This window comes from Aethalodelphis obliquidens, unplaced genomic scaffold (genome assembly GCF_003676395.1).
Source record: "Aethalodelphis obliquidens isolate GAN/ISIS:26980383/991018 unplaced genomic scaffold, ASM367639v1 scaffold11, whole genome shotgun sequence".
In the NCBI taxonomy this organism is placed as follows: Eukaryota; Metazoa; Chordata; class Mammalia; order Artiodactyla; family Delphinidae; genus Aethalodelphis; species Aethalodelphis obliquidens.
This window is the reverse complement of record NW_020837955.1, coordinates 17,977,002-18,000,230: the sequence shown is the minus strand read 5'-3', so window position 1 is coordinate 18,000,230 and position 23,229 is coordinate 17,977,002. Positions and strand designations below refer to the sequence as shown.

Below are 23,229 nucleotides of genomic sequence, written 5' to 3'. Positions count from 1 at the left end.
ATTCAAGATTCATTTGTTAATATTTAATCTATTCTTCTCCATAGTATTTTTAAAAAATCTACTATTAAAGTTGATCTGCAGACAATTCATATTTAGGTAAAAGCATCTTTTTAGACTTAACCAGGCATCCAAAAAAAAAAAAAAACCACTCTATAAGCAAAATAAAAATACTAATAGAAATAGAAATATTTTCAACATAGATCTTAAAAAGTAAGTTTCATACATATGTAAAGAGCTATTTAAAATTGGCTAATTCATATGATTAGACTCTTTAAAAACACAGAAGTAAAAATATCCAAAAAGCAGATTAAAATATTGAGCTTTCTTGATTATAAGAGAAAAGACAGATAAAAACGAGACATCACCTTCATTTATCACATTGTCAAAAGGTTAAAAAAAATGAGACCTAGTATTGACAAAGGGATTGTGTTTTATCAAATGGTCATTTATATACTGCTGGTAGGAGTGTGAATTAATCCAATGCTTTGGAAAGCAATTTGATAATATGAATTTAAAACTTTAATCATATTAATACACTTGACCCAATAATTCCCCCTTTAGGAATTTATCATAAGGAAGTAATCAGATGATGTTTATCAGGATATATCTACAAGGATATTTATTGAATTATTATAAATAATAGTTTTAGTAGAAACCTTTTGGACTGTCTACCTAGGTCATAGTGACTGATTTTATGGATTGTCTTACTTCCAACGGAGGGGCCTCCAGCAGTGATTTTGTACCACGTGGCAGCCTTCCTCCACCTCCACCACAGTGATCATAACTAAGCTGGTACTCACCCCAGCTGAGCCAGTCAGGTTTCCTTCCCTGGGAATTTAGACGACAGAGAGAATGACAGAGAGGAAATAGTACCTCTGTCAAATTGCACTTCTCAGTGTCTCCTGAATAGTCCATGTATTCTTTTTTCAAAAGGAGAAGAATGCTGAGAGCAGAAAGGAGAAGCATGGGATAGCAAAATGCTTTCTAAAGTAGATGACTTAGGGAATCTATACAGTAATAGCTTGTAGACGCATCACTCCAATCTCTGCCTCTGTCCTCCTATGGTGCTCTCCCTATGTGTCTGTGTCTCTTTTCCTCTTCTTATAAGGACACCAGCCATTAGATTAAGAGCCCACTCTACCCCAGTATGACCTCATCTTAACTAACTACATCGGCAATGACCTTATTTCCAAATAGGGTCACATTCTGAGGTACTGGGGGTTATGACTTCAAAATATCTTTTAGGGATCACAGTTGAGCCTATTACACATGACTCCAACAAACCTTGAACTCTTACTCAGATGTTATATAATCTCATATTTGACTCTCTGGACCCTTTCACTTAGGTGGTCAAATCCCACACATCAGATGTTGGAAAGTTCTGTGATTCTAGAGCCTGCATTTTTCATAATGAGCCCTTTCTCATTGTGCCATTATTTTTACTTTGAGAACTCTTTTATTTATTTGCCAGAGGGATAGATGCTTGGCTGATGGAGGGAGAGTGGAGTTGATGACTTGTCTGTTGTGTAAATAGACTTTTAATTAATAAGCATCACATCCCACTTATTCCCTCTGTTGTACCTGGCGTTTCCCAGCTAAAAGCTTCTCCGGTATTCTGAGGAACTGATTAGTGCCCTCGGCTGTATCACTCACCATGTTCTCTGGGCAGTAGCTTCCTCTTACTGGCTTCATTCATTACCCTTTCTTTATCCATTCTCTAACTTCCAAATATTGGTTGAAATCTTTCATTTGCTTATGGGCTCCCTCATTATTTTCACCATCTTAAGTTTTATTTATGTGGATGTTATTTCTCTGTCATCATTTTTTTTCTTCTGTCATCATTTTAACGGGAGGTGGTTCCAATAGGGAATGGGGAAAACTGTGTGTTCATAGCCATCTAAAAATGTGTATATACGTACTTAGTTCTTTGATAGATATTACCAAATTAGTTTTCCTTTTATATTTCTCAATTCTTTTTCTTAGTTCTTGCATTAAAACTTGAATATAATGTTGTTAGTGGTCATCCTTATCTTATCCTATTGAGGTGGAAATGCTGCTAATATTTCATCATTAAATATGATTTTTGTTGTAGATTAGTATCCTTTGTGAGACTGAGAAATTTTCTTAATATTTCTGCTGAGTTTTTAAAAATCTGTGGTGGGTTTTGACCTTATTCAGTTATCTTGGTATCTGTTGAGCTGATGGAGCTTCCTCCTTTAATATGTTAATGTAGTGAATTATATTAACATAGTTCCTAATTCAGAATCATTCATGGATTCCTGGGATGAACGTTTCTTGCTCAAGATGTATTGCTGGATTGATTTGCTAACATGTCATTTCAGATATTTCATCTGTGAGCATAAGTAAATTTGGCCTACCCTCCCCCCCTTTTTTTAGATACCAAATGCCATCCTAGTTTGGTGTTGGTAGCAGGATTATGCTAGATTTTTGGAACAAACTGGAGGAGTTTCGTCCTTTTCTAAATGCTGATACAAATTATATAGCATAAAAATGATCATTTCTTTGAGATTTGTTAGGACTCAGACAAAATTATCTGAATCAGATGCTGTTGTTTTGAGGAGTAGAACTTTTCCATTTCTTTTGTAAATATCAGTCTCTTCAGGTTTTCTACATATTCTTGAGTCATTTAAAAGTATTTAAAATATTATAAAATATATCATTCAGAACTAAAACATAACAAATATATGTATCCATCCTACCTCCATCAAATCCAAACCTTTTTTTACTTGCTTAATTTTTTAAAAAGAAATAAAGGATTAGAGATGTATTTGAAATCCCTAACGTTCTTCCTCCCAATTCTATTCCTTTCATTCTCTCCCCACACATATCATTATTCTGAATTTGGTGCTTATAATTCCCATGCATGTTTTATACTTTACATACATATGTATTCTTAAATAACATATAGCATTGTTTTGAATGTTTTCAAAATTTATACAAATACAATTATATGCCATGTATTGTTCTGTATCTTCCTTGTTTTCCTCGTCTTTAGTTTTAACCTAGTTTCTTCATTTAAACCACCGTGTAACATTTCTTTCATGAATGTACCAAATTTTTTTATCCATTCTTTCCTGGTGAATATTTAGGAATTTTTTACACAGATATTCATGTCTCCTGGAACTCCTGGCACAGATATTCATGTCTCCTGGAACTCCTGTATCAGAGTTTCTATAAAATACGTAACTATAAATGTAATTGTTGGTACCCCAAAAAAGTGCTCTTCAACTTTGCCAGATTCTGCCAAAAATTCTTCCACAGTATTTATACAAATTTATATTCCCTTAAGCAATATGAGGTTTCTTGTTTCTTCACATCTTTATCCACATTTGGTATTTTCACATTTTTTTCTTTTTTTTATTGAATAGAAGATTCTTTAGAGTCTATAAAGGTTATTTTCACATTTTTAATTTTTTCAATCTAGTGAATGTGAAATGGTATCACATTTTAATTTGCATTTTATTGATCACCAGTTATTCAGATTGTTATTCTATGAGTTGCTTCTTCCCATCATTTATTTTCTATTTCATTTTGGCTTTTATCTTTACTAATTTCATCTACTTCAATTGGATTTATTTAATAAATTTATTTATTTGTTTTTTAATTAATTAATTAATTATTTTTGGCTGTGTTGGGTCTTTGTTGCTGCGCATGGGCTTTCTTCAGTTGCGGCGAGTGGGGGCTGCTCTTCAGTGTGGTGCGCGGGCTTCTCATTGCAGTGGCTTCTCTTGTTGCGGAGCACGGGCTCTAGGTGCACGGGCTTCAGTAGTTGTGGCACACGGGCTCAGTAGTTGTGGCTCACGGGCTCTAGAGCGCAGGCTCAGTAGTTGTGGTGCACGGGCTTAGCTGCTCCACAGCATGTAGGATCTTCCTGGACCAGGGCTCGAACCCATGTGCCCTGCATTGGCAGGCGGATTCTTAACCACTGTGCCACCCAACGCAGCCAAAAATAAATAAATAAATTTATTTAAAAAAAATTGTTAGTCTTTAATTTTATTGCATTGTGATTAGGATAAATCATTACTTTTTGAAACTCCTTGGGATTTTCTTTCAATATATATGACTATTTCATTTGTGTTTGAAAAGTAGGTATAAGCCTTACATGTACTATTATATCAGCTTTTTAAAATTGCTTTTAGATATTAATTAATTTGAAAATAAATTTTATAAATATACATTAAAAATAAAGAAACAAGATACACTGCACACCTATGTAGCTTAATACAAATAATAGAATAATTCTATTATGTTTGAAATATACTTTATACCTCATCCCAATCTCATCTCCTTTACTCCCCCTTCAGAAATAAATAATATCTTGAATTTTTTTCTTTAGCATGCCTTTGCCATTCACATGTTTTATTCCTAAACAATGTTGGTTTTGTGTTTTTGGACTTACACTAGTGAAATCATACTGTATATATTCTTCTGCAGTTTGCTTTCTTTTCACTTAACATTACATTCCTGAGATTATCCATGCAGCTATGCATAGCTGTAATGGATTTATTTTCACTGTGATAGAGTATTTAATTGTATAAATAGTTTATAATTTATCCATGTTACTGTTGATAGTATTTGGATTGTGTCAGATCTTTTGCTAGTCCATAACAGTGGTGCTGTGAATGTTCTTATACATGTCTTTTGGTACACGTGCACAGCGGTTTCTTTAGAATATATACCTAAAGTGGAATTCCATGATCATAGGGTTAGTGCATCTTTCACTTTCCAAGATGATGTTAAATTGTTTTCCAAAACAATTATAATAATTTACATTCCAACTAACATTTTATACTCTACTGGGCTCTTTATGATGTGTACTTTCAAGTCTTCACCTATTTTTTCTATTGGATTATTTGTCTTTCCTCTTTTAATGAAATATATAAATTCTTTATATATATTGGACTTTAAACTTTTTTCAATTATATGCATAGCAATACCTTCTCCAATTTTGTGGTATGTTTACTTCTCTTTCTTTATAGTAGCTTTTGATTAATAGAAATTCTTAATTATAATTAATAAAACTTAGTATTATTACTGATAGTAATTTATTTATATTACTATTATCATCATCACTAATGGCTTGTGCCTTTTATATCTTATTTAAGAACTTCTTCCCTAACCCTAGGTGGTAAAGATAGTCTTTTATATGTGTTGAATTTAACAAATAAGTAAATATATGTGAAGCTCATAGAACAGTACCTGTCATATTAAAGTGTTCCATAAATTAGCTATATTAATATTATCAATTTTATCTTATTTTGTCAATTCTTAGATGCACATTTTTCACATTTTTGCATCTGTGGTAGGCTGAATAGTGCTCCCCCCACTCCCCAGCAAAGATATACAGGTCCTAACCTGGAACTAAGGTTACTTTGCAAATGTGATTAAATTAAGGATTTTGAGATGGTGAGATTACCCTGGGTTATCTGGGTGGGCCCTAAATTAGCAAGTGTCTTTATAAGAGAGAGGCAGAGGGAGGTTTGACTGCAGTGACAGAAGGGAGAAGGCAATGTGACAATGGAAGTAGAGAGAAATTTGAAAATGCTATGCTGTTGGCTTTGAAGATGAAGGAAAAGGCCACGAGCTAAGGAATACAGCTCTAGAAGATGGAAAAGGCAAGGAAATATGTTCTCCCCTAGAACCTCTGGAGGGAACATGGCCCTGACCACACTTTGGTTTTGGCCCGTTGAAACTGATTTCAGACTTCTAGCCTCCAGAAATATAAGAGGATAAATGCATGTTGTTTTAAGCACCATGTTTGTGGTAATTTGTTACAGCAGCCATAGGAGATATACTGATAACATGGAATACTCTTTAAGAAATGCTTTGATCACCTTTGTTCCTGATGGCAGTGTGCAGACAATAGGGTTGGAGGTCAAGGATGAAGCCAAAAACTCTTTGTAAGATTCAGGCTCTGAGTATGAAAACATTTTAGGAATATTTTAATCAGCTTATTTCTCTCAAATTTTCTTCCTTATGCATGAACATGAAATCTGTGTTTAAGTAAGTTTATAATAGTATAAGATTAAAAATGCTAATTAGTAAGAAAACATTGTCCTATAGTTTAATTAGCATGTTTTTCCTGTCTTAAGGTAGTGGTGCATCATAGAATTGTTGGCATCTGAGATTCTCTGAAATTTAGTGTTGTTGTTGTTGTTATTATTAATAACTTGTACCTTTTATGTCTTGTTTAAGGAATTCTTTCCTACCCATAGGTTATAAAGATAATCTCTGGGACTTCCCTGGTGGCACAGTGGTTAAGAATCCGCCTGCCAATGCAGGGGACACGGGTTCAGTCCCTGATCCGGGAAGATCCCACATGCCGCGGAGCAACTAAGCCTGTGAGCCACAACTACTGAGCCCACGTGCCGCATCTACTGAAGCCCACATGCTCTAGAGCCCATGCTCCGCAACAAGAGAAGCCACCACAGTGAGAAGCCCACGCACCACAACAAAGGTTAGCCCCTGTTCGCCACAACTAGAGAAAGCCTGCGCACCGCAACGAAGACCCAACACAGCCAAAAAACAATAAAATAAAAACTTTTAATCATTAAAAAAAGATAATCTCTGATATTGTGTTCTAAAAATATTATAGTTTGCCCTTTATATTTAGATTCTGAATTCACTAAGAATTGATTTTTGTAAGGTAGGGGTCCAATTTAGTTACTTTTCATATGGATAACAAAGTACCATTTATCAGAAAAAGCTATCCTTTCTTCACTGCTCCTTTTTACCAGCTCTTTTGTAGGTCAAGTTTTCATTTATTCATGGGTCTGTTTCTGGGCTATTTTATTTTATTGGCTACATTTTTTATCTCTACGTTAGTAAGATACATTTTAATTATTAGGGATTTATAGTAATTATTTATATTTTGTATGGCAAGTCCTCCCATCTAGTTCTTCAGAATCACCTTGTCAATTTTCCCCTCTTCCCAAAACACTTTTAGGATTTTGATTGGAATTTATCAGATCTACAGATTCATTTGGGGAGAACTGGCATCTTCACAGCACTGAGTCCATGACTGTGATATAGCCCTCCATTTATTCAGTTATTCTATAATGTTACTCAGTGAAGTTTAATAATATTCTCCTCCAAGGTCTTAGATGTATTTTGCTAAATTTATTCCGAAATACTTCATATTTTTCATGCTACTGTGAGATCATTTTTTAAATTGCATTTTTTAACATTGTTGCTGACGTGTAAAAATTCAACTGATTTTTCTACATTGGCTTTGTATCCAGAAACATAATATTATTCACCTTAATTCTAATATTTTGTGGTATATTCTTTTGCCTTTTCTATGTTAACACATCATATGATCTGAAAATAGTGACTGTTTCTTCCTTCTGTTTCTTGTTTTTCTGTGTCAGCTAAGACCTCTAGTTCCATATCGAATAGAAGTGATGATAGTGGCAACCTTAGTCTTGTTCATAAAATTGCAGGGAATACTTTGAATGCTTTACCATAAAATAAGATTTTTTAAAATTAATTATTTATTTTTGGCTGCGTTGGGTCTTCATTGCTTCTTAAGTTTTGCGGGGCCTTTTTAACATCTTTATTGGAGTATAATTGCTTTACAATGGTGTGTTAGTTTCTGCTTTATAACAAAGTGAATCAGCTATACATATACATATATCCCCATATCTCTTCCCTCTTGTGTCTCCCTCCCTCCCACCCTCCCTATCCCACCCCTCTAGGTGGTCACAAAGCACCGAGCTGATCTCCCTGTGCTATGGGGCTGCTTCCCACTAGCTATCTGTTTTACATTTGGTAGTATTTATAAGTCCATGCCACACTCTCACTTCGTCCCAGGTTACCCTTCCCCCTCCCCATGTCCTCAAGTCCATTCTCTACGTCTGCGTCTTTATTCCTGTCCTGCCCCTAGGTTCTTCATAACCTTTTTTTTTTTTTTTAGATTCCATATATATGTGTTAGCACATGGTATTTGTTTTTCTCTTTCTGACTTACTTCACTCTGTATGACAGACTCTAGGTCCATCCACCTCACTACAAATAACTCACTTTCGTTTCTTTTTATGGCTGAGTAATATTCCACTGTATATATGTGCCACATCTTCTCCATCCATTCATCTCTTGATGGACACTTAGGTTGCTCCCATGTCCTGGCTATTGTAAATAGAGCCGCAATGACATTGTGGTACATGACTCTTTTTGAATTATGGTTTTTCAGGGTATATGCCCGGTAGTGAGATTGCTGGGTCGTATGGTAGTTCTATTTTTAGTTTTTTAAGGAACCTCCGTACTGTTCTCCATAGGCACTGTATCAATTTACATTCCCACCAACAGTGCAAGAGGGTTCCCTTTTCTCCACACCCTCTCCAGCATTTATTGTTTGTAGATTTTTTGATGATGGCCATTCTGACTGGTGTGAGGTGATACCTCATTGTAGTTTTGATTTGCATTTCTCTAATGATTAGTGATGTTGAGCATTCTTTTATGTGTTTGTTGGCAATCTGTATATCTTCTTTGGAGAAATGTCCACTTAGATCGTCTGCCCACTTTTGGATTGGGTTGTTTGTTTGTTTGTTTGTTTTTTTGATATTGAACTGGATGAGCTGCTTGTAAATTTTGGAAATTAATCCTTTGTCAGTTGCTTCATTTGCAAATATTTTCTCCCATTCTGAGGGTTGTCTTTTCGTCTTGTTTATGGTTTCCTTTGCTGTGCAAAAGCTTTTAAGTTTCATTAGGTCCCATTTGTTTATTTTTGTTTTTATTTCCATTTCTCTAGGAGGTGGGTCAAAAAGGATCTTGCTGTGATTTATGTCATAGAGTGTTCTGCCTATGTTTTCCTCTAAGAGTTTTATAGTGTCTGGCCTTACATTTAGGTCTTTAATCCATTTTCAGTTTATTTTTGTGTATGGTGTTAGGGAGTGTTCTAATTTCATTCTTTTACATGTAGCTGTCCAGTTTTCCCAGCACCATTTATTGAAGAGGCTGTCATTTCTCCATTGTATATTCTTGCCTCCTTTATCAAAAATAAAGTGACCATATATGCATGGGTTTATCTCTGGGCCTTCTATCCTGTTCCATTGATCTATATTTCTGTTTTTGTGCCAGTACCATACTGCCTTGATTACTGTAGCTTTGTAGTATAGTGTGAAGTCCAGGAGTCTGATTCCTCCAGCTCTGTATTTCTTTCTCAAGATGGCTTTGGCTATTTGGGGTCTTTTGTGTTTCCATACAAATTGTGAAATATTTTGTTCTAGTTCTGTGAAAAATGTCATTGGTATTTTGATAGGGATTGCATTGAATCTGTAGTTTGCTTTGGGTAGTATAGTCATTTTCACAATGTTGATTCTTCCAATCCAAGACATGGTATATCTCTCTGTATCATCTTTAATTTCTTTCATCAGTGTCTTACAGTTTTCTGCATACAGGTCTTTTGTCTCCTTAGGTAGGTTTATTCCTAGGTATTTTATTCTTTTTGTTACAATGGTAAATGGGAGTGTTTCCTTAATTTCTCTTTCAGATTTTTCATCATTAGTGTATAGGAATGCAAGAACTTTCTGTGCATTAATTTTGCATCCTGCTACTTTACCAAATTCATTGATTAGCTCTAGTAGTTTTCTGGTAGCATCTTTAGGGTTCTCTATGTATAGTATCATGTCATCTGTAAACAGTGACAGCTTTACTTCTTCTTTTCCAAATTGGATTCCTTTTATTTCTTTTTCTTCTCTGATTGCTGTGGCTAAAACTTCCAAAACTATGTTGAATAATAGTGGTGAGAGTGGAAAACCTTGTGTTGTTCCTGATCTTAGAGGAAATGGTTTCAGTTTTTCACCATTGAGAATGATGTTGGCTGTGGGTTTGTCTTATAGGATGGAATGTCCTATAAATGTCAATTAAGTCCATCTTGTTTAATGTATCATTTAAAGCTTGTGTTTCCTTATTTATTTTCATTTTGGATGATCTGTCCATTGGTGAAAGTGGGGTGTTAAAGTCCCCTACTATGACTGTGTTACTGTCGATTTCTCCTTTTATGGCTGTTTGCATTTGCCTTATGTATTGAGGTGCTCCTATGTTGGGTGCATAAATATTTACAATTGTTATGTCTTCTTCTTGGATTGATCCCTTGATCATTATGTAGTGAGTGTCCTTCTTTGTCTCTTGTAATAGTCTTTATTTTTAAGTCTCTTTTGTCTGATATGAGAATTGCTACTCCAGCTTTCTTTTGATTTCCATTTGCGTGGAATATCTTTTTCCATCCCCTCACTTTCAGTCTGTATGTGTCCCTAGGTCTGAAGTGGGTCTCTTGTAGACAGCATATATACAGGTCTTGTTTTTGTATCCATTCAACCAGTCTGTCTTTTGGTTGGAGCATTTAATCCATTTACATTTAAGGTAGTTATTGATATGTATGTTCCTGTTACCATTTTCTTGATTGTTTTGGGTTTGTTATTGTAGGTCTTTTCCTTCTCTTGTGTTTCCTGTGTAGTGAAGTTCCTTTAGCATTTGTTGTAAAGCTGGTTTGGTGGTGCTGAATTCTCTTAGCTTTTGCTTGTCTGCAAAGGTTTTAACTTCTCTGTCGAGTCTGAATGAGATCCTTTCTGGGTAGAGTAATCTTGGTTGTAGGTTTTTCCCTTTCATCACTTTAAATATGTCCTGGCACTCCCTTCTGGCTTGCAGAGCTTCTGCTGAAAGATCAGCTGTTACTTATCGGGATTCCCTTTTATGTTATTTGTTGTTTTTCCCTTGCTGCTTTTAATATTTTTTCTTTGTATTTAATTTTTGATAGTTTGATTAATATGTGTCTTGCCGTGTTTCTCCTTGAATTTATCCTGTATGGGACTCTCTGCGCTACCTGGACTTGACTGACTACTTCTTTTCCCATATTAGGGAAGTTTTCAACTATAATCTCTTCAAATATTTTCTCAGTCCATTTTTTTTTTTTTGCGGTACGCGGGCCTCTCCCATTGTGGAGCACAGGCTCTGGACGCACAGGCTCAGCGGCCATGGCTCACGGGCCCAGCTGCTCCGCGGCATGTGGTATCCTCCCGGACCGGGGCACAAACCCACGTGCCCTGCATCAGCAGGTGGACTCTCAACTACTGCGCCACCAGGGAAGCCCCCCTTTCTTTTTCTCTTCTTCTTCTTGGACCCCTATAATTTGAATGTTGGTGCATTTAATGTTGTCCCATAGGTCTGTAAGACTGTCCTCAATTCTTTTCATTCTTTTTTCTTTATTCTGCTCTGCAGTAGTTATTTCCACTATTTTATCTTCCTGGTCACTTATCTGTTCTTCTGCCTCAGTTATTCTGCTATTGATTCCTTCTAGAGAATTTTAAATTTCATTTATTGTGTTGTACATCATTGTTTGTTTGCTTTTTAGTTCTTCTAGGTCCTTGTTAAATGTTTCTTGTATTTTCTCCATTCTATTTCCAAGATTTTGGATCATCCTTACTATCATTATTCTAAATTCGTTTTCAGGTAGACTGCCTATTTCCTCTTCATTTGTTTGGTCTGGTGGGTTTTTACCTTGCTCCTTCATCTGCTGTGTGTTTCTCTGTCTTCTCATTTTGCTTCACTTACTGTGTTTGGGGTCTCCTTTTTGCAGGCTGCAAAAAGGAGTTGTAGTTCCCATTGTTTATGGTGTCTGCCCCCAGTGGCTAAGGTTGTTTCAGTGGGTGTGTAGGCTTCCTGCTGGAGGGGACTGGTACCTGTGTTCTGGTGGATGAGGCTGGATCTTGTCTTTCTGGTGGGCAGGACCACGTCTAGTGGTGTGTTTTGGGGTGTCTGTGACCTTATTATGATTTTAGGCAGCCTCTCTGCTAATGGGTGGGGTTGTGTTCTTGTCTTGCTAGTTGTTTGGCATGGGGTGTCCAGCACTGTAGCTTGCTGGTCTTTGAGTGGAGCTGGGTCCTAGCGTTGAGATGAAGATCTTTGGGAGAGCTTTTGCCGTTTGATATTATGTGGAGCCAGGAGGTCTCTGGTGGACCAATGTCCTGAACTCGGCTCTCCCACCTCAGAGGCACAGGCCTGACATCTTGGCTGGAGCACCAAGACCCTGTCAGCCACATGGCTCAGAAGAAAAGGGAGAAAGAAAGAAAAGAAAGAAAGAAAGGAAGAAAGGAAGGAAGGAAGGAAGGAAGGAGGAAGGAAGGAAGGGAGGAGAGAGAGAGAGAGAAGAAGAAGAAAGAAAGAAAGAAAGAAAAAAGTTACTAAAATAAAAAATAATTATTAAAAATAAAAAATTTTAAAGTAATAAAAAAAGACAAAAGAAGAAAGAAAGAAGAGAGCAACAAAACCAAAAAACAAATCCACCACTGATAACAAGTCCTAAAAACTATACTTAAAAAAAAACCCAATAGACAGACCCCTAGGACAAATGGTAAAAGCAAAGCTATACAGACAAAATCACACAAAGAAGCATAAACATACACACTCACAAAAAGAGAAAAAGGAAAAAATATATATATATATAAAGAAAGGAGGAAGAGAGCAACTAAATCAATAAACCAATCTACCAATGATAATAAACTCTAAATACTAAACGAAGATAAACCTAAAGCCAGGAACAAATTAGATGCAGGAAGCAAACCCCAAGTCTACAGTTGCTCCCAGAGTCCACCATCTCAATTTTGGGATGATTCGCTGTCTATTCAGGTATTCCAGAGATGCAGGGTACATCAAGTTGATTGTGGAGCTTTAATCCGCTGCCCCTGAGGCTGCTGGGAGAAATTTCCCTTTCTCGTCTTTGTTCGCACAGCTCCTGGGGTTCACAAGAAAGCTTTGGATTTGGCCCTGCCTTTGCGTGTAGGTCACCTGAGGGCGTCTGTTCTTCGCTCAGACAGGACAGGGTTAAAGGAGCCGCTGATTCGGGGGCTCTGGCTCACTCAGGCCGGGGGGGAGGGAGGGGCACGGAGTGCGCGGCGGGTCTGCAGCGGCAGACGCCGGCGTGACGTTGCACCAGCCTAAGGCGCCGTGTGTTCTTCCGCGGAAGTTGTCCCTGGATCATGGGACGCTGGCAGTGGCGGGCTGCACAGGCTCCCAGGAGGGGAGGTGAGAGCAGTGACCTGTGCTTGCACACAGGCTTCTTGGTGGCTCCAGCAGCAGCCTTAGCGTCTCATGCCCGTCTCTGGTGTCTGCGCTGATAGCCATGGCTCGCGCCTATATCTGGAGCTCGTTTAAGCGGTGCTCTGAATTCCGTCTCCTCACGCACCCGGAAACAGTGGTCTCTTGCCTCTTCGGCAGCTCCAGACTTTTTCCCGGACTCCCTCTCGGCTAGCTGTGGCGCACTAGCCCCCTTCACGCTGTGTTCACGCAGCAAACCCCAGTCCTCTCCCTGGGGTCTGACCTCCGAAGCCCGAGCCTCAGCTCCCAGCCCCTGCCCGTCCCGGCGGCTGAGCAGACAAGCCTCTCAGGCTGGTGAGTGCTCGGCACCGATCCTCTGTGAGGGAATCTCTCCACTTGCCCTCTGCACCCCTGTTGTTTCGCTCTCCTCCGTGGCTCTGAAGCTTCCCTCCCCGCTCCCCGCCCAGCCACCGTCTCCGCCAGTGAAGGGGCTTCCTAGTGTGTGGAAACTTCTCCTCCTTCACAGCTCCCTCCCAGAGGTGCAGGTCCCGTCCCTAATCTTTTGTCTCTGTTTTTCCTTTTTTCTTTTGCCCTACCCAGGTACATGGGGAGTTTCTTGCCTTTTGGGAGGTCTGAGGTCTTCTGCCAGCGTTCAGTAGGTGTTCTGTAGGAGCTGTTCCACATGTAGATGTATTTCTGATGCATTTGTGGGGAGGAAGGTGATCTCCACGTCTTACTCCTCTGCCATCTTGAAGGTCTGTAACTTCTTAAGTTGTATGACATTTTGTTCTCTTAAGTTGTATGACATTTTGTTCTCATTCTTGGATCACTTGCTCTGGGGGAAGCCAACTGCCCTGCTGGGGGCACACAGCAGCCCTATTGTGATCATCTTCTTTTCAAAATCATTTGATGTTCTAAATTACCTTTCAGGTACTGCTTTAGCTGTGTCACATGTGTGGTGTATTTATGTCACTCAGTTCTACATATTTTTGAATTCTAGAGAATATATACTTTGTAATGTTGGGTATCTTCTAGGTATGTCCATTAGATTAAATTGTGAATTACGTTCTTCAGAATTGTTAAAACTTCTTGATGAATTGATCTTCTTTATCTTAAGTAATGCTTTTTTGCTTTAAAGTTTGTCAGATATTAATATAGTTGTTGTTACTGTTGGCCTGGTATTTTTTTCCATCTTTTTACTTCAAAACTTTCTGTGTCCTTATGATTTATGTCTCTCTTGTAAAAACTCATATAGATAAATTTACTTTTAATCAATCTATCTTTGCTTTAACTGGGATTGTTTAATCCATTTACTATGATTACCGACATATTTGAATTTCCTTCTATGTGATTTTTATCTGTTCCACCTTCCCCACATGTATCTTTTTCTATCTTTTCTTGCCTCTTTTAAAGGGATTGAATATTTTTTCATTCCTTATTTCCCTGTAGTAACTTAGAAATCATACACTTTCTCTGTTCTTTTAGTGTTTACCCTTGAAATTTTATTATCCATATTCAACTTTTCAAAGTCCCAAGGTAATCAGTGTAAACCACACCTGCCAATAAAAGACTGTAGAAGGGCTTCCCTGGTGGCGCAGTGGTTGAGAGTCCACCTGCCGATGCAGGGTACACGGGTTTGTGCCCCGGTCTGGGAAAATCCCACATGCCGCGGAGCAGCTGGGCCCGTGAGCCATGCCGCTGAGCCTGTGTGTCCGGAGCCTGTGCTCCGCAACGGGAGAGGCCAAAAAAAAAAAGACTGTAGAAAGCTTTGACTCCAATTATCTTCCTTCCAATTTATATGCTATTATTTTCATGCACTTTAATTCCGTCTTGTTTTATTTAAACCCCATAAGACATTGTCATTATTATTTAATCTAGTTATTGTTTTTTTAGAGTCACCCACGTATTTACCACTTTCTTTGCTAATTAGTTTATCTGTGGTCTCAAAAAACATCATTTTCCTTCTACCTGCATTACAACCTTTAGAATTCCTGTAGTGTGTTGGCAAACTCAGTTTTTGTTTGAAATATTTTTGTTTCATTCTTGTTTTTGAAAGATAGCTTTACTAAATATATATTCTAGCTTTATAATTATTTTATTTGAGCATATAAATATGTTATTGTTTTCTGGCTTCCATTGTTCCTTCTGAAATGTCAGCTGTAAATCTAATAATCTTTCTTTTGAAAGTAGTGACTTTCTGTCTGCTTTTAAGACAGTCTTTTTGTCTTGGGTGTTCTGCAGCTACGCTGTGCTGTTTCTAAAGGTGGGTTTCTTTTCTCTTTTTTTTTTGGCCACACTACTTGCAGAATCTTAGGTCCATGACCAGAGATCAGCAGTGAAGGTGCAGTGTCCTAACCACTGGACCACCAGGGAATTCCTAAAGGTGGGTTTCTTTTTTAAAAAATTTATTTTATTGACATAAACAGCAAAGTGATTTAGTTATACATATTTATGCATTCTTTTTCATATGCTTTTATATTATGGTTTATCACAGGATATTGAATATAGTTCCCTGTGCTATAGAATAGGACCTTGTTGTTTATCCATTCTCTATATGATAGTTTGCATCTGCTAATCCCAGACTCTCAATCCATCACTCCCCTCCCCCTCCCTTGGCAACCACATGTCTGTTCTCTATGTCTGTGAGTCTGTTTCTGTTTTGCAGATAAGTTCATTTGTGTCATATTTTAGATTCCACAAATAAGTGATATTTATCTTTCTCTTTCTGACTTACTTCACTCAGTATGATAATCTCTAGGTCCATTTATGTTGTTGCAAATGGCATTATTTCATTCTTTTTTATGGCTGAGTAGTACTCTATTGTGTGTGTGTGTGTGTGTGTGTATATATACACACACATATATATATATACACTACATCTTCTTTATCCATTTATCTGTCGATGGACATTTAGCTTGCTTCCATGTCTTGGCTACTGTAAATAACTATGCCACATTCTTGAATATCATCTAGTTTAAAGGTTCCTCGGTTCTGTTTACTTTTTCCCCATCTCAACTTTGAAGAGCTTTACCCCCAAAGCTCACTTTTAGTCTTAGTAACTTCTCACTAAACTGTGCTTTCACTGTTATCCATTCAACCTTCTTCTGGGTTGTTGGAATCCTAGACCTTGTGCCTGTAACATGCTTTGTGTGGAGTTTAAGCTAAACCACAGATGAGCCAGTCAAGTTTAGGAGCTTTTCTAGGATGTGTGTCCTTTAGCTATTTCACTTCTCATTTGAACTTACAGATTCTTGAAAACTCCAAGGATTTTCACAAAAGTCTCTTATAAAAACACATGTAGAACCTATCAAAAAAGAGATTAAGAAAGAGGTGGGGGTGACATGAGGACTGCTCTTTTTAAGGCAGGTACTTATAAGTTGAGTTTTTCTTATGTAGGCATTATTTCAAGCAGTAGTGTTTGTGTCCAATATTGGGCTCACAGATGAAGCCTGAGACAGAGAATTTGACAAGGACAAAAGAGAACAACAATGTTAGAAAATGTGAAGAGTAAAACTGGTATTAAGAGGGCCTAATAACAAATTTATTCCTGACTATAAAAAGACAATTTAATGATTCTATTGAGGACCAAATGGGAAAAGACAGCAATTGCTTTAGAAAGGATTTAGTCTGGATATTAGGAAGACTGTTCTGACAACTAAAAGATATTGATGCTGGAATTCATTTTCAGAAAAATGGTGAGATCTTCTCTGGAGATATTTAAAGAGAGTACAATCTGCTCTCTTTTCAAACTGCTTGAAGGTGGTTCATTCATTCATTCAACACATATATAATGAGTGGCTGTGTTGTTCTAGATGCTCTTCTATGCACAAGGGATACAGCTCTCAAAAAGTAGGAATGAACTCTTTGTCATAGGACTTACATTACAGAGGTGGTGATGGTGGGGGAGATGGATAATGAATAAATGACAAAGCAATTTCAGATGATACGTGCTATAAAGCAAGATAATTAATAAGAAATGACTAGAGACCTACTTTAGATCAGGTGGTGATGGAAGGCATTTCTGCAGAGGGGATGTATGAAATGAGACATGAAAGACAGGAAAGAGGCATCTCGCATGGATCCACGGAGGAGCAGTCCAGTGAATGGAACAGTAGATGCAAAGGTCCAGAGGTAGGAACAAGTTGGGCAGGTTTATGGAACGAAAAGAAGACCTGTAAGGCTGAAGCATAGTAAGCAAAGATGGGGAGAATAGTTGGAGATAAGGTCAAAGAGGTAGAATAAACTAAATCAGGAAGAGCCTTCAAGATATTTGGATTTGATTCTAAGAGAAATGGGAAGCCGTAGGAAGGTTTTAAGAGGGGAGTATTGTGATATGGTTTATATTATTGAAAAATGTATTCTGGCTGTTGTGTGAAGAATGCATTAGAAGAATGATAGAATAGAAGCAGGGAAAACCATTTAGGAGACTGCTGTGGAGGTCCAGGTGGAAGACGATGGTGGCTTGGCCAATGATGTTAGCAGCAGATGTAAAGAAAAGTAGATCCAAAGATTTTTTCCAATACATTGGTTCTATGATTTTCAGAGGAAATTAATTTTTTATTTCAAAAAACAAATAATGTAGGCATGCAAGAAACACAAAAGTTTAACTTTTAGTGCCTATGATTTCACAGTGGCTTGTACACTTAACATTGTTTGCAGATGGGAAAGACATTCTTTAAAACGAGAGCACTGATGAAATCAGTGTCATACTGGTGTTATGGAATGGCCTCGATGGAGATGCATTCTCTGCTTTGTACATTGACAAAGACCCTTTTCTTCTTCTCAGTCCTCTGCAGTCATAGCTTATTAGTGATAATGCTGGAAAGATAATTTATGGCACATCATGCAGAACCTTGTATAATAGGCTAAGGACACCATATTTTATTTTGTAGGGGGAGTCATGGAAGATTTTTCTGAACAGAGGAATACGTATGATTAAAAACTTTTATTAAAAATGTTAATTTGGTAGGCTTCTCTGGTAGCGCAGTGGTTGAGAGTCTGCCTGCTGATGCAGGGGACACAGGTTCGTGCCCCAGTTCGGGAAGATCCCACATGCCGTGGAGTGGCTAGGCCCATGAGCCATGGCCGCTGAGCCTGCGCGTCCGGAGCCTGTGCTCTGTAACGGGAGAGGCCACAACAGGGAGAGGCCCGCATACCGCAAAAAAAAAAAAAAAGTTAATTTGGTAAATAATGGATCAAAGCGGAGAGATCCTGGAGATAAGAGAATCACTTATAAAACTCTTGCAATTACCCAGGAAAGAAGTAATAAGGCTTGGGCTTCCCTGGTGGCGCGGTGGTTAAGAATCTGCCTGCCAATGAAGGGGACACGGTTCGAGCCCTGGTCGGGGAAGATCCCACATGCTGCGGAGCAACTAAGCCCGAGCGCCACAGCTACTGAGCCTGCGCTCTAGAGCCTGTGAGCCACAACTACTGAGCTCACGAGCCACAGCTACTGAGCCCGTGTGCCGCAACTACTGAAGCCCACGTGCCTAGAGCCCATGCTCCGCAACAAGAGAAGCCACCGCAACGAGAAGCCCGCACACTGCAATGAAGAGTAGCCCCTGCTCACCGCAACTAGAGAAAGCCCGCGCGCAGCAACCAAAACCCGACGCAGCCATAAATAAATAAGTTAAAAAAAAAAAGAATAAAGCTTTACTTTAGACTAAGATAGAGATAGAGGTGGGAAAGGAAGGAACTGATGAGAAACATTTTGGAGGCTGACTTACAGCCTTCAACACAAGTTACAAATGGAACTGATTGGAATTAGTAAGTGGAAGAAAAGTAGGCAAAGGTTGTTTTTGAGATTTTGAATCGGATGACTAGGATGCTGTTAAGAGAAAGTGGAGTACAGAAAAGGAGATGGTTTGGGGCAAGAAGAAATAATAATTCACAATGATGAGAATTTACTTAACATTTCTGAACTGTACGCTTAAAATGGTTAAGATGATAAATTTTATGTTATGTATCTTTTTACCACAATTTTTATGAAAAAAGAGGAAACAAAATAAAGGAAGGAGTAATAAAGGCAAGCTATTCTGTGTCAGCAACAGCAATCTGCCAAAGGACAGTCTGGAGAGACAGAGAAGAATGCCTTAGTTTGGTGAATTATAGGGCAAGTCCAGGTGACCGATGGGGATTATTCAGCTTAAGTCCTGCAAGAGTGAAACATGGTATCTAATGACCATATCAGCCTGTCCAAAAGCCAGCCCTCCAAGAAACCCTCTGGGGTTTTATTTTGCTCTGGACTTCTGAAGAAATATGTTTCATATTTTTAAAAAAATAAGCACCAAGCAATACACAAAGCTGTCCTTACTCAAGTGATCATACCTCTGCCAATGTGCTAGAGGAAGAGTGATGAAATGACACCTCACCTATGGCTTTAAATGGCTTCTTGCCTAGCCACTGCCTGTATTGTTTAGCTACCCAGGTTTTTTGAGCACCAGCCTGGATGGCTCCCTGTGAGGGTATTTTTTTGGTGTGTTTCCCACTAGTCATGGTTATCCCTTCCTTACCTGTCATTCCTAGTCTCTCTCTCTCTTCTTTTTTTTTGTAATTCAGCCATATTGAGGTATAATTGACAAATAAAATTGTAAGATATTTAAAATGTACATCTTGATGATTTGACATACATATGAAAAGCTTCCTCGAATTCGTTAATTAACACATCCATCACCTCACATAGTCATCTTTTTTGTGTGTGGGAGTACACTTAAGTTCTACTCTTAGCAAATTTCAATTATACAAGGCAGTGTTATCAACTTCTACCCCTCCCCAGCTTCCTATCACATTTTATAAGCAACCGCTGATCTTTCTATCACTATAGATTAGTTTTCATTTTCTAGAATTTTATATAGATGGAATCATATACAGGATGTACTCTTTCTCTCTGTGTTATTTTATTCAGTATAATGTTTTTGAGGTTCTTCCAAGTTGTTCATTAATCAACAGTTCATTTCTCTTTTTTTTGCTGAGTAGTATTCCATTGTATGAATATACCACATTTTGTTTACCCATTTACCTGTAGATGGTCATAAGGATTGTTTCCAGTTCTTAGTTTTTACAAAGAAAGCTGCTGTTAACATTTAATACAAGTCTTTGTGTGCACATGTACTTTCATTTATTTGGGGTAAATACTTAGAAATGGAATGACTGGTTCACATGGTAGGTGCAGCTTAACATTTTAAGAAACTGACAAACTTTTCCAAAGTGGTAATATCATCTTACATTTCTACCAGCAGTGACCATTTTACATTTCTTCCAGCTACCTGGGGACACTGACAACACCAAATGCTGGTGAAGGTGTAGAGCAGCAGGAACTCTCATTCATTACTAGTAGGGATGCAAAATGGTACAGTTACATTGAAAGACAAATTGGCAGTTTCTTACAAAACTAAACATACTCTTACCATATGATCCAGCAACCCAAAGGAACTGAAAACTATGTCCACACAAAAACCTGCATACAAATATTTATAGCAGCTTTATTCATAACTGCCAAAACTTGGAAGCAACCAAGATGTCCTTCAATAGGTGAATGGATAAATAACTGTGTTACATCCAGACAATGGAATATTATTCAGCTTTAAAAAGAAATGCACAATCAAGCCATAAAAAGGCATGGAGGAACCTTAAATGCATATTACTAAGTAAAAGAAGCCAATCTGAAAAGGTTACATGCTGTATGCTTCCAACTATATGACATTCTGGAAAAGGCGAAACTATGGAGACTAAAATCAGTGGTTGCCAGGGATTGGAAGGGAGAGATGAATAGGTGGAACACAGAGGCTTTTTAGGGCTGTGAAATTACTCTGTATGATACTATAATGATGAATACATATCATTATACATTTATCCAAACCCATAGAAACCCTGGAGTGAACCCTAATGTAAACTGTTGAGTTTGGGTGATTATGATGTGTCAATGTAGATTCATTTATGTAGATTCATCTCCGATCTGATGGGAGATGTTGATAATAGGAGAGCCTATGCACATGTGGGGACAGGGGCATATGGGAAATCTCTGTACCTTTCTTGTAATTTTGTTGTGAACATAAACCTGCTCTTAAAAAAAATATTTTAAAAAATCACTTAAAAAAAGTTAGAAGACAGCCTATTCTTAGAAGTAGAAGTAGGTATTAGAAGTAGATATGGGCAGAGGTGGATTTCCCATAAGACTAAATTAGAGCCCCTTGAACTGCCATATGTTTTTGTAAAATTTATAAAAATAAGACATTTTTGTATTCTTCTTCTTAGATGGCTCCCCAAATTGTATAAGCTATAGGACACAGAAAATCTAGATCAGTCCAAGATATAGGGGATGGGATCCTTTATCCTGAGTGTTCTTTTTTGAAACTAGCTAAAGCATACCTTTCCTGGGAAAGGGGAACTTAGGTTCTAATCAGTGAAAAACTTCAAGATCATTGAATGAACTTGTAATCCTTCTTAGTTTAAGATAAACTAAAAAAGTTTAAAATTTTTAAACATTTATATTCCCAATATAGTTGGGATCTCTCCCAACTATGACAATATAAAGCTATCATCTGTATGTTGGATGTTCTTAGTTTGTCTTTAATATTTGTCACTTTCTGGGAATTCCCTGGTGGTCTAGTGGTTAGGACTCTGCATTCTCACTGCCAAGTGCCCTGGTTCGATCCCTGGTTGGGGAACTAAAGTCCCACAAGCTGCGCAGGGCGGCCAAAAAAATATATATGTTTGTCACTTTCTCTTTGATATTTTATATTTCTTTTTGGTTTTTAAAATTTCCCTCTTTTTCACCTTCTATTTCTCTTAAGGTGTTATCTGTTATGTTTGTTCACTCTGGTGTTCCTGGTTGTTCAGTCTTTGTTTCTGAATTTTTTTCTTTTATTTCTAATTCTTTCATAAGTTCTGTCACTTTATTTCTGAGTATTTCTATTTCTGATTTCTACTATTCTTTTATGTCTTGTATCATTTAAGAATGTTTTTTGGTTTGTTTTGAAGCAGAATATAATAGCTTTAATGTGTTCTGGTGTGCTTTCATTTTCATTGTCTGTAAAAATGTTATCTGCTTCTCATTCTCCTTATAATAACTTTTATTGGATTTAATCTTTAAAAAAAATTTTTTATAATAATAACTCACCCTTATTGAGTGCTTTCTATTCAATATATGCCAGACATTGTCCTAAATGCTTTATCTTTTTTAAACATTTATTTATTTATTTATTTATTTATTTTTGGCTGCGTTGGGTCTTTGTTGCAGTGCCTGGGCTTTTTCTAGTTGCAGCGAGTGGGAGCTACTCTTCGTTGCGGTGCGTGGGCTTCTCATTGTGGTGGCTTCTCTCGTTGTGGATCACGGGCTCTAGGCGTGGGGGCTTCAGTAGTTGTGGCACTCAGGCTCAGTAGCTGTGGCACGTGGGCTCTAGAGCACAGGCTCAGTAGTTGTGGTGCATAGGCTTAGTTGCTCCACAGCATGTGGGATCTTCCCGCACCAGGGCTTGAACTGGTGTCCCCTGCATTGGCAGGTGGATTCTTAACCACTGTGCCACCAGGGAAGCCCTACTGGATTTAATCTTGATACTTTTCTGTTACTTATTTTTATGGGATGTTGGTTTTCCTGAAGTTTTACAAGATAAGTGTGTAGTGTTTCAAAATATGGTGTCTTACTTTCTGCAACTTCCTGACATTGTTCCCTTCCCCCACTTGATCTGACCTTCTCTTTCCCTGGCTCTGTAGATCACCATTACCAGGTGGATAGTTCTCTCAGGAAGGAGACAAACTGCTTCTGGTTGCTTTGAAAATAAACATTTAAGTGGTGTTAAGGTCCATCAAAAAATAACTGATGGCAGGTATTTGTCTGCAGTTTGAGAGGTCTTGGCACTCAGGACCACTGGGTGAAGACCTCCTCCATGAACTCTAGGCCACTTTGCTCTAAGAAAATTCTCTTCGAGGGAATAGTCTAGGCTAGAGTCACCCTCTGAGCTGGGCTCTCTCAATACTGTTTTTCCTTTTCTCCAACTGGGTATGAGATTTAGTCTCAGGCAAAGAAGAAGGAGACTGTTGAGTTCCACTCATGAGACTGTATCATGGCACAGTAAAAAGGATGTTCACAAAGTGAGGCTCTGGGCCCAGCTCCACCACTACTCCAGCGATAATGAGCAAGTCATTTCACCTTTCTGTGCTCAGAGAATTCTCAGACAAA

General features: G+C 38.0%; 1 long non-coding RNA gene across 2 annotated transcripts; it reads left to right on the top strand.

Moving 5' to 3' along the window:
• Positions 1 to 6,426: 6,426 nt before the first annotated feature.
• Positions 6,427 to 18,085, top strand: LOC113623318 (uncharacterized). 2 transcript variants are annotated; one of them, XR_003433888.1, is made up of 3 exons: positions 6,427 to 6,478; positions 15,359 to 15,435; positions 17,945 to 18,085. It is a non-coding gene; the product is annotated as an uncharacterized LOC113623318 (long non-coding RNA). The 2 variants fall into 2 exon arrangements; XR_003433889.1 differs by lacking the exon at positions 6,427 to 6,478 and adding an exon at positions 13,755 to 13,807.
• The last annotated feature ends 5,144 nt before the right edge of the window (positions 18,086 to 23,229 follow it).